The sequence below is a fragment of the Bos indicus genome, chromosome 4 (genome assembly GCF_029378745.1).
Source record: "Bos indicus isolate NIAB-ARS_2022 breed Sahiwal x Tharparkar chromosome 4, NIAB-ARS_B.indTharparkar_mat_pri_1.0, whole genome shotgun sequence".
NCBI lineage: Eukaryota > Metazoa > Chordata > Mammalia > Artiodactyla > Bovidae > Bos > Bos indicus.
This window is the reverse complement of record NC_091763.1, coordinates 111,839,143-111,851,257: the sequence shown is the minus strand read 5'-3', so window position 1 is coordinate 111,851,257 and position 12,115 is coordinate 111,839,143. Positions and strand designations below refer to the sequence as shown.

At 44.1% G+C, this 12,115-nt stretch overlaps 1 protein-coding gene across 1 annotated transcript in view; it reads right to left on the bottom strand.

Moving 5' to 3' along the window:
• The window catches only part of CNTNAP2 (contactin associated protein 2), a 1,639,050-nt gene that overhangs the window by 256,994 nt on the left and 1,369,941 nt on the right, over window positions 1-12,115 (bottom strand). The gene's annotated exons all lie outside the window — the stretch shown is intronic.

Below are 12,115 nucleotides of genomic sequence, written 5' to 3'. Positions count from 1 at the left end.
TGAAGGAAAGAGTTCCTTCATCTGTCATTCAGCATCAGCTTCCCCGACATTGCCTTTGAGAAATCCCATCTCCCTGCCGAACGGCAAGTGTGTTTTAAAAGCTTGTAAAGTTCAGTTTGCGGCTGATTGCTCTTGGTCTTCTGGGTGAGAGGAGCTGACATTTTAAAAAAGATAATTACAGAGAGAGTCAGCCAGCGAATGAAAGGGAGACAGCGTAAAGGACACCATGGCCAACGACACCATCGTCACTTAACATGCGCCTCCGGTTGAAGACGGAAGGGCTGCCCTGTTTCTGCCTGTGGAAAAGGGATTTCTGACATCTTGAAACTATTCTTATTTCCAGAACTAAGTATTTGAGAGTTGGGTGTTTCTAGGGAGGCTCATTAGGGAGAACACTGTAGCAAACACGATGGTTGCCTTTCTGTTGGTGTCAGGAAGACTGGGGAGCAACTTGCTTCCAAGCTCACAAGCTGGCTTGCCATCATTTTGTAGATGTGGATGGAAGACAGGCCGCTCCTGGGTCAGAGACAAAGCGTTGCATTCCTCACGGGGCAGCAGGCAACACGAGCGTCCATCTGCCTTGGTTTCTCTGGGACCTGGCTCCCATGGGGGCTGCGTGGAGCAGTCCAGGGGGGATGTTGCTCAGGTAGCCGGTGCACTCTGACCTCAGGAAACCCCTAAGTTTTAGAGGGGCTGCTGGCAAGTCTGCTTAATGTTTGCCTTGGGAAGAGACATTAGCTTTATTTACCCAGTCAGGAAATAAATCTACCTTCTGTTCTGGAGGAAGACAATCTATCTTCCAAGACCACTATACCCACATCCTTTCAAAGGTATGAACAAAGCTGACAATGCCTCTTGTTCAGAAGATAAGCAGAAATGGGAGAGACCCACGGAGAATTTTGCCTGACAGCTAGCTCTTCCCCTACCCTCCTCCCTGTGAGCTGACCCAATTTTGCCCAGGAAGCTATGTGCTTCCACACAACTCTGTGCTTCACATATGGATGGCCCTACCCCGGGCCCAGCGGGTGAATCTGGATTTTTTCTAAGTCAAACACGAGAGTGCTGTGCTCCTTGCCAGTAACCCACTTAAGATGGGACCTTTCATTTCCTCTGGCCAATAAGGCATGAGGGGGGGCCTTTAGAAGACAAATCTATTAGTTCATAAGGGAAGAGGGAGTCATCCATCTTCACTCCCTGATCTTGGGTGGAGATGTGGTTCCCAATGTTGGTGGGGCCATCTTGCAAACTCAGACACACTGAGGAGAACAGGGAGGGAAATGGGATGAAGCTTGGGCTTAGGTGACATTGCTCAGCCCCTAAGGTATTCCTGGAGCCCCACAAGGCTTCTTATGTGAGATATCCATTATTGCTAAAGCCATCTGTGTTGCAGCTGAAAGCATCTTAACTGATATAGAGAACGGTTTAGCAATCAGTATTTATGATTTCTAGTCTTCACTCTGCCTTGTCCCCTTTTTGGGTTCAGTCTACTGGTATCTGAAAGGGGGATTACATCTATAGTTTCCCAAGAGTTTCTGTGTCCAAAATGTGTTTGAAAACATATTGACAAGCTCTAAGTTCCCTTTGAATGTGAACATTCTATGATCTAATTTCCAAGAGATTCTTAGAGAGACAATAAATGAAATACAGTTGGTCTTACTGGTGAGTGAAAGTAAAAGTTGCTCAGTCGTGTCCGACTCTTTAGCCCCATAGACTGTAGCCAGCCAGGCTCCTTTGTCCATGGAATTCTCCAGCTCTGTCCATGGAATACCCACTGGAGTGGGTAGCTCTTCCATTCTCAGGGCATTTTCCCAATTCAAGGACTGAACCCACATTTCCCACATTGATTCTTTGTCATCTGAGCCACCAGGGAAGCCCAAGAATACTGGAGTGGGTAGCCTATCCCTTGTCCAGCAGATCTTCCTGACTCAGGAATCGAACTGCGGTTTCCTGCATTGCAGGCGGATTCTTTACCAGCTGATTCTTTAGAGCTACCAGGGAAGCCCTGGTGATCTTACTGGCAGTTATATGTATTGGAACACTACAGGGAGAAAAGAGGGATGTTGAAAAAGAAATGCATAAGGTGGTAGATGGGCATTAGAAACAAGCATAGATGGCAGAAACTGTCTTTGATCACCTCTGGATCATGACTGCATTTGAGTGACAAAGTAATGAATGGGACAAAGCCATGGACAGCTCTTGGTATTAATACAGACTATCTTCTCTCCCCTTCTTCGAGTATAATTCCAGCAGGTGGCACTATTTGCTCTCATTCTAACTCACCATGCGTTTTTCTCAAACAAATCACTCCAGGCTTACTGTATTGAGAGATGAATTTAACAACTGCCTAGAAGAGTAGACTTTTGGACTCTGGGTTCTGCCAGCAGGTGAGGTAAGCTTCAGACACATTAGACTCAAAGTGCTATTGGGAAGCAGCAGAAAAAATTGGTCATTCAGTACAGAGTGGGTAAAAAGACCAGGGAAGGTACACAAAGTGAGCATGCTGAGAAGACCAGCCAGCACGGTTACAATCCTGGTGACTTCTTCTTTCCCTTCTAAAGTGAACTTCAAGGATGGATAGCTTCCCAAGGGCTATTCTGCACCAGATCTCATTGGATCCATGTAACAAAACTGGTAACAGGCAGAGCGGACACTTTAGCCTCACTCTGTGAGTAGAGAATGTTATAAATAAGTTTCTGCTTTCTTTTTCTTTTCCATGAAGGAAGGGCTACGTGTCCATTAGGAGGCAAAATAATTTAGGCAAGAGGAGAGGGTATGAGAAGGCGCAGGGAGGCTGAAATGAGGTCCCCGTGGGGATCAGAAAGGTGTGGAACAGGAGGAAGAAGTAAGGAGAACACCGGTGCTCCTGTCCAAGGCCAGGTGCTCCACTGCACACCGGATGCCGTTCCTTCCTGCCTGCTCCAGGGCATGTCTCTGGCAATTCCCCCCTCCCTGTACAGACTCTATCATTTGTCCTCTACTGGATCATTCCACAGGAACGTACCGACACGCCTCTAACGCTAACAGCCACCACCGCCACTACACAGCCCTTCTCTGGTCCTTGCATCCCATTCCTTTCTTCCTTGCTGTTGCCAAATTCCTTGAAAGAGCTGCCTCTGTGCTCTCCGCCTGTGTTGCTCCTGTTAGTCTTTCTGCAACCCCATCACTCAAGGCTTTCTCCTTTATTACTTTGTGACACTGTTCTCCTCTCAGCTCCTAAACACTTATTGGTCCCTTAACCCAATAACTGTACGGCTGTTTTTCCACCCCTCTGCGAACAGCCTGAATTTTAGAAATTCCTTCCCTAAATATTCTATGTTTATGCCTATGACTTCCCTGGTGGCTCAGATGGTAAAGCGTCTGCCTGCAATGCGGGAGACCCTGGGGTTCAGTTCCTGGGTCAGGAAGATCTCCTGGAGAAGGAAATGGCAGCCCACTCCAGTATTCTTGCCTGGAGAATCCCATGGACGGAGGAGCCTGGTGGGCTACAGTCTATGGGGTCGCAAAATGTTGGACACGACTGAGCGACTTCACTTAAACATTCTATGTTAAATAGCATCTCCCCCACCCACATCCCATCCTTTAGCTGCCTTTCCCCCTTTATCCTAATTTTTTGGATCTACATAGCATGTATCAGCATCTGGCACAATATATATTTGTGCTCTTGGCCTCATGAAAGCAGAGGAGCTATTTCCTGTTTTGTCTCTTTTTTGCTCACTGCCTAGAACAATGCTTGACACAGAGTAAGCACTTGACAATTTATGAATGAAGAGCAACACTCTTGCCATTCAATTGTTTGGAGGCCAAACAATTAGGTAGTTACTCTGAGAAAAACAGCTCCCTGCATTTTCCTAAGGCAAACCATAACTTAACACACTGGCGTATATAAGGAATGCCATCTTATAATTCTGTAAGCATCTTCCCTGAGATCATACAGTAACATAATGTATATTTCTCAGTCTAGGAACTTGATACATGAGTCACCTCTGTTTGAAACAGACTGTGCCAAATGTTGTTCCCAAACATGTGACATTTGAGGAACAACGACACGCCCAAGATAAACTCTGTGGTGGAGCCAGTAGCAGAATTTGCACTCATTTCCACATCTTGTGCTATTTCCACTCTACTGTTAGGAACAAGGACGGGATCATAATTATGTTTTTCAAATTTTGGCCTCCATAGGAAACTGCTAAAGAAACATGCCTAATGAATATTTCAAGGCTCCTTTCACTTAGTAGGCTGGGGTGGGGCTCTGTGTGTGTGTGTTCAGTCGCTCCGGTCGTGTCCGACACTTTTCGACTCCATGGACTGTAGCCCGCCAGGCTCCCCTGTCCATGGGGACTCGCCAGGCAAGAATACTGGAGTGGGTTGCCATTTCCTTCTCCAGGGGATCTTCCTGACCCAGTGATGGAACCCACGTCTCTTATGTTTTCTGCATTGGCAGCTGGATTCGTAATTTACCACCAGTGCCACCTGGGAGTCTGTATTTTGCTAATGCCCAGTGACTCTGATGCAGGTGGTCCTGGAATACTACTTTCAACACTAGGCTTGCCAAGTTTGATTCCAGTAGGCAGGTCCTAGGGATCTTTTGCTTCTTTGTCATCAAGAGATTTTCAAACTGTATAGTAAACACTTTAAATTTGTCCAAGGAAGGGTCCGGATTTGCCCTTGGTTTTAGGCAGATAGTATCTAAAGCTTTGGAGTGTTATGCCTGGTAGGGGTGTCCCTGTCTGCCTGGGGGCCTCGGGTCATGCCAGGTAGCCTAACAAGGTGATTTGGGTGATGGCTGGCCTTACCACACAGTATCTGGGGTGGGGACCTTGCCAGATAGTATTTAGGGTGGAGGCTGACCACTCCAGATAGACCAATAATGGGATGATGGGGGTTTGGATCACACAGTTCAGTCCCTGGAGGGGCTGGAGACTGAGGCTGGCCATGTGGGCAGTGGGGCATTCCTGTGTAATGGAGCCTGGATAGAGACTCTGAACACCAATGCTCGGGGAAGCTGCCCTGGTTGGCAGTACCCCATGCGTACTGGCACAATCAATTCCGGGAAAGGGAAGTGTCCATGACTCCATAGGAAAGGCATGCCTGCGGGCTCGGCCCCTGGGGCTTCTCCTGGTCTGTGCCTCTGTGCTCTTTTGCTTGTCTGACTCGCATCGATTCTTTCCCTGTAATAACCATAAACATGAGTAGAGCAGCTTCCAGTGAGTTCTGTGAGTCCTTCTAGAGAATCATTGAACCTGAGCCTGGTTTGGGGGACCCACTGAACTTGTAGTGGTGTCAGAAGTGTGTGCAATTTTGTGTGGGCTGTGGTCCTTCCAAGTCTGCAGTTGGTCTAATTCTCTGCGAAAAACTTCGCTTCAGTTTTGAAGCATATAATCCAACCCATCAGTGTTAAGGCTGACGGATGTCCGAGAATGAAGTCCAACTTCCAAGCTCACCTTCACTGCCTACAGAAGGAAGCTGAGTCTGTAAGATGCTCACATCCGGTTGTAACTAACCAGTGAGCTTCTATTTTTCTAATTGTGTTGTACCATTTTTCATATCATGCAGGAAATAAACCCTACTAATCTTTACTAGAGGCTTAGTTTGTGAGGATGGAAATTTCTAGAGCCAAATATGCATATTCACACCCAAAATCTCAGTGTTAAACACATTTGAACATGAACACTGGCAAGGAAAAATATTATTTGAAGTCTTTTGGAAATTCTTCAAGGAAATGCCTGGAGCTTAAGAATCAATGCGCTGAACTAATTTTTAAACTTCTGGTATCTTGATAACCTCCTGAGTATGAGAGATCTTTCTCTTTATGTATTTTGGCCTTTAAGCCTTTTATTATGGTTAAAAAATAACTTCACAAAGGCATCCATAGAGAAAAGGAAACAGAAGGGAGTTACCATTGGCCATGCAAAAACAGAGAGCTGTCTTTAAAATGCAAAGCCTTTCTAATTTTAGCTTTCTCCATGCATTTAACTAACTTCTGAGGATAATTTCTTGAATATTAATGGACCTATATTATATAAAAAGGAAAAAGACAAAAAGCTTTCCAAAAGGGCATGTGGCTTGAAACAGCCCCTATCCTCAGTAAGGGACATGTAGTCAGGGTTTAAATACCCACATGTTTGGAATCAGCAGGGACTTGTCTGCTGGGCAGAGAGTGCCAGTTTGGAAGGATAAATGGAGGTCCCAGATGGTGATGGTGGTGAGAGAATATTTGTGATGAAAGGAAATGTAGAAGCTTCAGGAGAGAAACCACAAAACTGGATGCCTAAGGATTCTCCCGAGATGGAGAGGAGAGTGGATCAAAGAGGGGATGGATGTCAAAGAAGCTTCTCTCTTGATTAAGATTAACTTGTGCAGCAAAATGGAAACCATTCATTGGGGGAAATGTGCTTTCGTGGAGGACCGGGGTGATTTACGGGGCTGGTTTCAGGTGATGTCAGAGAGAGTAGGTTTACTGAGATATTTGGTGATGGAGAGTTCAAAAAGAATGGAATGTGGGATTTGATGGCCAACAAAGGTAATACAACTGGATGCAAAAACAGCTTGAATCAGAAAGAAGTTCACAGGTGTTAACATGGACCAAGCTGAAGCTTATAGGGAGATACAACACCAGTCAATTAATCAGTTATAATTTATAAATGGCTGAGCTATGGATGCCTGTGTTTATGTGGACACATCGTATTGTTGTACAGTCACTCAGTCGTGTCCAACTCTTTGTAACCTCATGAACTGCAACAACCCAGGCTTCTCTGTCCTTCACTATGTCCTGGAGTTTGCTCAAACTCAAGTCCATTGAGTCAGTGATGCCATCCAACCATCTTATCCTCTGTTGTCCTCTTCTCCTCCTGCCCTCAATCTTTTCCAGCATCAGGGTCTTTTCCAGTGAGTTGACTCTTCACATCAGGTGGTCAAAGTATTAGAGACTGAGCTTCAGCATCAGTCCTTCCAATGAATATTCAGGGTTGATTTCCTTTAGGAGGGACAGGTTTGATCTTGCAGTCCAAGGGACTCTCAAGAGTCTTCTCCAACACCACAGTTCAAAAGCATCAGTTCTTTGGTGCTCAGCCTTCTTTATGGTCCAACTCTCACATCTGTACATAACCACTGGAAAAATCATAGGTTTGACTATACAAATCATTGTTGGCAAAGTGATGTTTCTGCTTTTTAATATTCTATCTAGGTTTGTCATAACTTTTCTTCCAAGGAGCAAGGACACATCGTGAGTAAAAGCCAAAGGCAAGATCCAAGGAGAAAAGGATGAGGCTTTGCAAGGTGCATGCCTGCTGATGAGGGCTGTGAACAAGCCATCATAAGGAAAACAGACTGCTTCCTGGTTGCCACGGGCTGAGTTCCAGCCCAGACTATAGGTCACATCATGGACACTGTTTCTGTCTCTGTTCTACAACAAATTGTTTCCTATCGAGCAAATTCTTTCAATGCCAGCTTGGTATGACTTCAGACATGACCTCTCTAATGAGGGGGAAAAGTGCCACATGAAGATTCTATTTTCCACATGCTATAAACTCAGAATGCAAAACAGAGATTTATTCTGTTTTCCACACCAACACCAGATGCTCTTCAACTACAGTATTTGGAGTATCAGGCAAATAATGGAGACAAAGTGAAACCATGCCACGGGGTCAGCAGAGAGAGATGACAGCAGGGGAGAATCACTTTCTACATAACAACCTTCTTAAAATGTGAAAGACTTCCGTAAATGTGCCTTGAAATCTTTGTGAAAGATCTAAATTATCTTAACAGTTTTCCTCTAGCTACAATTACTTAAATTTGTTCTTATCTTCTATTTAGTAATGAATATTAGAAATGAGGAATCTTAGGGTTGAACATTAAAAATACAGTATCTTAGAATCTCAAGGTTGAGAGCATCCTAGGAGAAATGCCCAATTAACATTGTAGAAGAGTCAACAGACCCCTGAGGTCATGCATTTCCGCCTCTGCAAAATGACAGGACAGCACTTCTCAGTATCACCAGTGGCTGGGCCAACCAGTTTCTACCCAAACAAAGCATCCCATGAAAATGGATCATGTTAAATAACAAAAGTGATTCACCATCAGGTACTCTTCCTTTTCTCTTATTTCTGGTCATAATAGCTAAAAAGACAACTTTCTTAATCAGTCTACATAAACAAATATTTTGCCTTCCAAAATCACTGCAGATGGTGATTGCAGCCATGAAATGAAAAGACGCTTACTCCTTGGAAGAAAAGTTATGACCAACCTAGATAGCATATTCAAAAGCAGAGACATTACTTTGCTAACAAAGGTCCATCTAGTCAAGGCTATGGTTTTTCTAGTGGTCATGTATGGATGTGAGAGTTGGACTGTGAAGAAAGCTGAGCGCTGAAGAATTGATGCTTTTGAACTGTGGTGTTGGAGAAGACTCTTGAGAGTCCCTTGGACTGCAAGGAGATCCAACCAGTCCATTCTGAAGGAGATCAGTCCTGAGTGTTCATTGGAAGGACTGATGCTGAAGCTGAAACTCCAGTACTTTGGCCACCTCATGCGAAGAGTTGACTCATTGGAAAAGACTCTGATGCTGGGAGGGATTGGGGGCAGGAGGCGAAGGAGACGACAGAGGATGAGATGGCTGGATGGGATCATCGACTCGATGGACATGAGTTTGGGTAAACTTCAGGAGTTAGTGATGGACAGGGAGGCCTGGCATGCTGTGATTCATGGGGTCGCAAAGAGTTGGACACGACTGAGCAACTGAACTGAACTGAAAGACTGTACCGAAATGCCAAAGAACTGATGCTTTTGAATTGTGGTGTTGGAGAAGACTTTTGAGAGTCCCTTGGACTGCAAGGATTCAACCAGTCCATCCTAAAGGAAATCAGTCCTGAGTGTTCACTGGAAGGACTGATGCTAAAGCTGAAACTCCAATACTTTGGACACCTGAGGTGAAGAGCTGACTCATTGGAAAAGATCCTGACACTGGGAAAGATTGAAGGCAGGAGTAGGGGACAACAGAGGATGAGATGGATGGCATCACTGACTCAATGGACATGAGTTTGAGTAAGCTCCAGGAGTTGGTGAAGGACAGGGAGGCTTGGTGTGCTACAGTCCATTGGGTCGCAAAGAGTCAGACACGACTGAGTGACTGAACTGACTGACTCAAAGACTGTAAATATCAAACATGTGAGAACGTTTTTAAGGGCCAATCTGTATAAAGTTCAGACAAGCATGTTTACTTTTTTCTTGATTTGATTAAGGAATGGATCATTCTGTCTCAAGAGCTCTTTATGAGAGAACAATTGTGGGTGGGTTTGAGCTACTTGCCAGCCTCTGCCTCAGTTGGTCTGAAAACAGAGTGAGTGGATGGAAGAGCCTTGGGAATAGGTCATCCTTTAGGAGGGCCGCCCTGCAGGGCACATCCTTGTGTGGCTTTCCTGAATGAGGTCTTCCACATCCATCATTCCAGCCTGCCCTGCTGCTCCGTGCTGGGTATGTGAGCAAGACTGAAATAGCAACAATGTACCACCTACTCTACATATGCACTGGCATGATGGTTTGAGGATTAGTAATAGGAAGCCAGTGGAGAAGGCAATGGCACCCCACTCCAGTACTCTTGCCTGGAAAATCCCATGGATGGAGGAGCCTGGTAGGCTGCAGACCATGGGGTCGCGAAGAGTCGGACATGACTGAGCGACTTCACTTTCAGTTTTCCCGTTCATACATTGGAGAAGGAAATGGCAACCCACTCCAGTGTTCTTCCCTGGAGAATTCCAGGGACGGGGGAGCCTGGTGGGCCACTGTCTATGGGGTCGCACAGAGTCGGACACGACTGAAGCGACTTAGCAGCAGCAGCAGGAAGCCAGTAGATCATATTGTGTGAAAATCTGTCTTCTAAAAGTGAAGCCAAACAATAGAGGATAATTAGCTAAATGGAGCAATTGGAAATTGAGGCACCATATTTCCCAGTTCTTTTTCTTAAGTCTTGCCCCCATTTGTTGACGTAATAATCTTAATTGTCATCTCTCGACGCTGATATGACCAGATGTAGGAGGCCGATGGACCATAAAACAAAGCCCTGAAGATCTCAGATAAACACCATACCAGCCAATAAGAATGCTTTTGTTTTATGTTCTGTAGGATGTATAACAAAACCATAGCCTTCTTGTTTTATTTTGTAAATATAAAATTATGATCAAAATTATACATGCTCTCTTGGGAGTTCTGATACAGTCTCTGCCCTCAGGTGAAAAAACAATCACTGTTGCAGAGTTTAAAAAAACAAATGACATGGAGTTGATGTTTGGCAGAAACCATCATAATACTATAAAGTAAGCTCAACATTCAGAAAATGAAGATCATGGCATCTGGTCCCATCACTTCATGGGAAATAGATGGGGAAACAGTGGAAACAGTGTCAGACTTAATTTTTTTGGACTCCAAAGTCACTGCAGATGGTGATTGCAGCCATGAAATTAAAAGACGCTTACTCCTTGGAAAAAGTTATGACCAACCTCGATAGCATATTCAAAAGCAGAGACATTAATTACTTTGCCAACAAAGGTCCGTCTAGTCAAGGCTACAGTTTTTCCAGTGGTCATGTATGGATGTGAGGGTTGGACTGTGAAGAAAGCTGAGCACGGAAGAATTGATGCTTTTGAATTGTGGTGTTGGAGAAGACTTTTGAGAGTCCCTTGGACTGCAAGGACATCCAACCAGTTCATTCTAAAGGAGATCAGCCCTGGGTGTTCTTTGGAAGGAATGATGCTAAAGCTGAAACTCCAGTACTTTGGCCACCTCATGCGAAGAGTTGACTCTTTGGAAAAGACCCTGATGCTGGGAAGGATTGGGGGCAGGAGGAGAAGGGGACGACAGAGGATGAGATACCTGGATGGCATCACTGACTCGATGGACTTGAGTCTGAATGAACTCCGGGAGTTGGTGATGGACAGGGAGGCCTGGCGTGCTGCGATTCATGGGGTCGCAAAGAGTCGGACACGACTGACTGACTGAACTGAACTGAACTGAACTATCCTCCAAGTAAAATAAATAATTAAAAAAACAACAAGGTCCTACTGTATAGCACAGGAATCTATATTCAATATCTTGTAATAAATTATAACAGGAAATAAAAAGACATGGAAATGTGTTTCTAAAATGCGGTTACTTGAAACAAATATGTTACAAACAGTATGTACTACTATGATCACCTTTCTGTAAAAAATTATATATAAGCACATAGAAAAATGTGTGGAAATGTGCACATCAAAAGAGTGGTGTTACATATGTCAGAATTTGAGAGTATAGTTGATTTTGGGGGGTTATTCTTTTTGCTTTTCTGGATTTTTAATCATTCAATGGTAAATAAACACTGTGTAATTTTTGAAAGCTACTATCTGATCATTTTTCACTGTTTTTGCAAAGGTTGGTGACATTTTAAGCTACTCTATTCTATAATTTTAGCCAGTATTTAATCAGAGAGATTAGTCAAAATGCAAAGAAGAAATTTCATTTAAATACAGAAAATTAGAGAAAATTTAAAACTAGATTGAAACATTCTTCCTTACTTCTTTCCTATTCTTAAGAGCTCTGAGAAGACTCTTTAAAAAAGAGAGTGGTCAAACTGTACCATAAAACCATTTTGAAGAAGACGTGAGCTTTTTTTCCATATTAAAAATGGCCCAAATAATAAAGCCACGCTATTTCTCAAAGAAGAACCCTCACAGGTCTGGAGTGCCAGCACGTTCAGATGTTTAATGCCTACAGGAGTCAGAATGCAAGAAGAGCATATTCAGTGTTATAATTACACTTGACAGATATACACTGTTTCTATTATTCATTGGGTCTGGTTGCACTTACCCAGAAAGACCCTGTAGAATACTAAATATCAACCCTCTCCATGAGAAGTCATTTGGCATTCTCTGCAGTTCTCAGCAGAGGGATCAAATTCAGAGATGCAGAAAACCAAATCTGATCATTTTAATACTATCCACAAAGGCAGGTAAAATGAGTCATTTCCTAAGAGGCTTTAAGTCCATCCAGCTAGCCTTCTTTTGTCTAACTCTTAACATGGGTATGCGGAGGGTCATTACTTGAACGAGAAGGGTCTTCTAACCAGTTACTGGGCTTTTGCTATTTT